The 5670-nt window shown below is 34.7% G+C and overlaps 1 long non-coding RNA gene across 1 annotated transcript; it reads right to left on the bottom strand.

Moving 5' to 3' along the window:
• Positions 1-1094: 1094 nt before the first annotated feature.
• Positions 1095-5263, bottom strand: LOC138371504 (uncharacterized). The gene is made up of 3 exons (XR_011230516.1): positions 5125-5263; positions 3270-3475; positions 1095-1905 (listed from the first exon to the last, which is right to left on the bottom strand). It is a non-coding gene; the product is annotated as an uncharacterized lncRNA (long non-coding RNA).
• Between the last annotated feature and the right edge of the window lie 407 nt (positions 5264-5670).

Here is a 5670-nt window from a genome sequence, read left to right on the forward strand (position 1 = left end):
GAGGCATTAGTGTGTGTATGTTTGTGTCTGTGTCTGTGTGTGTGTGTGTGTACGTGTGTGTGTTTGTGTGTATACTCACCTAGTTGTGGTTGCGGGGGGGTTGAGCTCTGGCTCTTTGGTCCCACCTCTCAACTGGCAATCAACTGATGTACAGATTCCTGAGCCTACTGGGCTCTATCATATCTGCATTTGAAACTGTGTATGGAGTCAGCCTCCACCACATCACTGCCTAATGCATTCCATCTATTAACTACTCTGACACTGAAAAAGTTCTTTCTAACATCCTAGTGGTTCATTTGGGTACTAAGTTTCCACCTGTGTCCCCTTGTTCGCCTACCACCCGTGTTAAACAGTTTATCTTTATGTACCCTATCAATTGCATTTCTCGCAGCCTGTCCTCGTAACTCATGCCTCTTAGTCCTGGGACTAGCCTATTGGCATACCACTAAACTTTTTCAAGCTTCGTCTTGTGCTTTTTTTTTTTTTTTTTTTTTTTTTTTTTTGAGATATATACAAGAGTTGTTATATTCTTGTACAGCCTAGTACTAAGTATATGGTGTTTGGCTAGATAAGAGTAAAACTGCTTGTAGATTAGTTTTTCAAAAAATGTTGACAAGTTAGGCAGGATTGATATAGGTCTGTAGTTGTTAACATCTGTGAGATCACCACATTTGTGTACAGGGGTAACTCGCTTTTTTTAGGATAACTGGAAAGGTTTGGAGTTCAAGTGACCTGTTGAAGAGCATGAGAATTCTTTGGAGACAATTCCTAACCTATACTTCTTCTCAAGGTCATGTTTTTTATTAATGGGTTTAAGTATTCCCTTTGTAAGCAAGGGATTGTTAAGCCTTTTGGTTATGCTTACAAAAAAGTCACAGGACAGACATTATCAGCAGCAGTTATAAAATTGTCAATAGCAGTTTCATTGTGCAGCCTAAAACTTAACTCCCTTGACTCTAGAGGTATATATATTAGGTTTAGGTTAGGTTTTTTTAATTAAACCAGCCAGGATGAGTGAAGCCATGAAGGGCGTTTTTATTAATTAAAACACCCAAATGTTGGGTGCTTCAGGTGTTGTTCCTCTTGGATGATCTTGTACCTCTCTGTCTCACACCTGTAAGAATGAGTGATATGGTTAAGGGGGAAACAAAGTGCAGGCAAGGCAATGGAGGCCAGTAGTAATCTTAGGGCTAGGATAATTAGAAATTAGAGAAATTAAGTAAGAGAAATTAGCAAGAGAAATCAGGTAAAATTTATTATACTTAACTTTTGTATCATCAGTTTAGTAGTAAATCTTCATCTTCATCATCATCATCTTCACTGTCACAAAGCTCCAGGTAGGGCTCGGAAACATCAACATCCTCTTCCTGGTATCCAAATAAACGCTTTGCATCACTCAGCTTGTCAGAACACAACTTTTGCCCTTGCTTCAAAAGAGCCAAGATTCCACTCTTATTTTTGGTTGATAGGTGCTTCTCTTCAATAGTGTACTTGTTAGGATCCTGTAATATATAGACTATTTAATGGGGTTTAAGACATTTACAAATTTCCATTTCTATTGTTTGTCCTTTTTTACCTGTTTCCTCAGGTATTTTAAAATTCCCATTCCGTTGTTACTACACTGTTTTCCTGGTGTAGTTCCCTGTGGTTCAAATTTTACTACTTGTACTTCTTGCTGTTTCTGAATGATTGCTAATGGTAGCCCTTGTTGCACCTGCGGAACTTTTTGTAAATGTTCCACCTGCGGAACTTTTTGTACTTGTTGAATTTCTTGCACCTGCGGTACTTTTTGGACTTTATGCACCTGCTGCACTTGTAGCTCGTCAGGATTTTTTTCCAAGGCATTATCGCTATCACCTTCTGATCCTAATGTAAGTTTATCTGCATCAAGCTTCCTTGTGCGTGCTGGAAAAAAAATAAAAATAAAAAATAAAAAATTTTGAAATGGAAGATCCTGTGTAACAAATTTAATCAGTTACTATGATCGAGCCGCAGAAATTTTACAGGAAAGATATGGTTGGGTTGACTGCATCTATCTGGACCTAAAAGAGGCATTCAACAGAATTCCACATAAGAGTTTGTTCTGGAAACTGGAACATATTGGAGGGGTGACAGGTAAGCTTCTAACATGGATTAAAAAATTTCAAACTGATAGAAAAATGAGGGCAGTAATCAGAGGCAATGTATTGGACTGGAGAAATGTCACGAGTGGAGTACCACAGGGTTTAGTTCTGGCATTCATGGATAAATAATAAATAAATTGTTCATGATTTTTTTAGACAAAAGCTAGAATATGCAGCAGTTGTATGGTGCCCATATCTTAAGAAGTACATGTACAAACTTGAAATGATACAAAGACGTCATGGGGGCCCCAGCACACTGGTTTGCTAAAGGGCCCTTAATGCTGTCGAGACCTTATGGGCCCTTGGACCCATTACGTTAAGACATAGTGCTGTATTGGGCCACACACTTTTTGCCATATACATCAATGACAGAGATGATTGAATTGAAATTATATATATATATATATATATATATATATATATATATATATATATATATATATATAAATATCTTTGATATCCCCAGAGTCAAAGTTATTCTGTGTAAATACACTATGCAAATAAAGGGACCTTGTCTATGGAACTCACTCGCTAACAAATTTAAAAACTGTCCAACTTCTGCCATTTTAAAAAATAAAACCAAAAAGTACCTAAATTTTTTCTTGATAGTTTCCTAACTAGTGTATTAAACTCGCACTGTATCTTATGAAATCCAATGCCAGAATATATGTGCCTAAACCATACAACTTTTCCATTGTAATCATTGCTATCACCTTATATCATGATTGTTATATTGAATGCATATCTTACTATATTATACCTTGAAATATTCCTCAAATTATGCTACAATTTATATGTTGATAACCCTCAAATTTTACTTTAATGTACATAGTAATCTTTGTGATACTTTCTTACAATGTACCAGCCAATTTTTTTCCATTTAAGCTTTAAATTGCCTATTTAAAATTATCTGTTAGATTAAGGACCTGCCCAAAACACTATGTGTGCTAGTGGCTTTACAAGAATGTAAAAACATCAATGCTATGTACTCTCATAATCCCAGTGTGCTAACTTGTATATAAATAAATAAACAAATAGTATGTAAGTACTGTACAGCATTATTCATGTTGATTCTATACCTTATCAAGCAAGTTCAGCATTAGAAGAATACAAATGAATACAACAGATGTAGACAAACTTCAATACCTGATTTTCAATCCTTCGTAGAACCCGGCTTGCTGTATTTCGTTCTAAAGCCTTCTTGCCTTTAAGTAGAAAACGGGCTTCCTCTTCTTTCTTCATTAATTCTCTACTGTTTCGGAAGTCACACTGGCAGAACTTGCAAACATTGCTTCGGACATGCACACATTGTTTGCAGTTTGTGCATCTCCTCAAGAATTTTCCCTGAAGACCTGAAGGAAATAGTTTCTAATAAAATACTTATATTCAAATGACCTATGCTGCAAAAATTATAAGTTAAATTGTTGTTAAAATGTACTACAGTAATTAAATATATTATTTAAATTATGAAATAATCTACATTAACACTAGTGAGAGCAATGTTAAAAATTTTAGGACTGCATCTGGAAATAACTTTAATTTTGGATGTGATTAACCATGCTGTAACTCGTATAACAAAACTGAGAGGAGTTGAATCCAACAGCCTGATTGACCAGGCTGTTAATTTCAAGCGAATACTATATTATTGGAAGAAAAAAAAATTATATATATATATATATATATATATATATATATATATATATATATATATATATATATAATCAATATTGTAACTTTTTTTGTGTAATGACGTTTTCAAATAAAGTTAGATAAATATACACACATACCAAAAGAATAAGGGTGGTAGGAGAAGAAAATATGAAAGTGTTCAGTGAGGATCCACAAGGTCTTCTCTGAGTACTCTTTATTTTCTTCTCTGAGGCTATGGGTCCCTACACTTGCACCAGAGGTGGTACCCCTCATATATATATATATATATATATATATATATATATATATATATATATATATATATATATATATATATATATATATATATATATATATGACAATGTCAGACCACGAAGGAAAAATGAAACAGGAAATTTCCTTAAGTACTTTCGTATATTAAATACATCTTCAGAAGGTCCATCTGAAGATGTATTTAATATACGAAAGTACTTAAGGAAATTTCCTGTTTCATTTTTCCTTCGTGGTCTGACATTGTCACATTCTTAATCACGTGTTTATTTTCGTGATATACACACACACACACATATATATATATATATATATATATATATATATATATATATATATATATATATATATATATATATATATATATATATATACATATGACAGTGTCAGATTCACCACCACCATCAAACACCACCAGCACCATACACCACCAGCATCATACACCAACAGCACCATACACCACCAGCATCATACACCACCAGCATCATACACCACCAGCATCATACACCACCAGCATCATACACCATCAGCATCATACATCACCAGCATCATACACCATCAGCATAATACACCACCAGCATCATACACCATACACCACCAGCACCATACACCACCAGCACCATACACCACCAGCATCATACACCACCAGCACCATACACCACCAGCATCATACACCACCAGCACCATACACCATCAGCATCATACACCATCAGCATCATACACCATCAGCATCATACACCATCAGCATCATACACCATCAGCATCATACTCCACCAGAATCATACACCACCAGCATCATACACCACCAGCACCATACACCAGCATCATACACCAACAGCATCATACACCATCAGCATCATACACCATCAGCATCATACACCATCAGCATCATACACCATCAGCATCATACTCCACCAGCACCATACACCACCAGCACCATACACCACCACCATGTCAAATGGACAGTGTTAACAAAATTATTCCCACATACTCCGTCACTATGTGATGGAGTACACATAGAACAGGGGACTGTAACAAATGTTCTAGCATAAAACTTTGTACAGTTTAGTAATTCCTTAACATTTGATGTACTAGGTAGATCCATGTTTGGTGAAGTTTTATAGCTGGAGCTGGAAGATCCTGTCGAGATGACTTCTTCAAAGAGAATAGCTTCAACACATTGTGTCTTGAGTCTTCCAGTACTTGGCCTACAGTTACCAGATCTGATTTACAGAAACTAGTGAACTATGGAGATAAGATTGTTAATAATATACTTTTTTTGAGATTCATATGACTTGCAGCTTAAAAACCAACCTTATTTTAAAATAGTACACTAAAGTACATAGCAAATTGCGAAATTCGTAGTTTTTTAACTACTTTAAAGCTAAATTCTCAAGCTTTGAAAATAAGCACAATTTGCTATTTTAAGCGGAATCTGGCAACTCTGATTTAGCATGTAAACATTGACTTGCATTCACAATGTAGTTATTTATTTTTCAACAATTTAAAACGAGTTATGAAAATACACACATTGGTACATTATTGCAAAGGCACTATACTATATATATATATATATATATATATATATATATATATATATATATATATATATATATATATATATATA

The sequence above is a fragment of the Procambarus clarkii genome, chromosome 36 (assembly GCF_040958095.1).
Source record: "Procambarus clarkii isolate CNS0578487 chromosome 36, FALCON_Pclarkii_2.0, whole genome shotgun sequence".
Taxonomy (NCBI): Eukaryota; Metazoa; Arthropoda; class Malacostraca; order Decapoda; family Cambaridae; genus Procambarus; species Procambarus clarkii.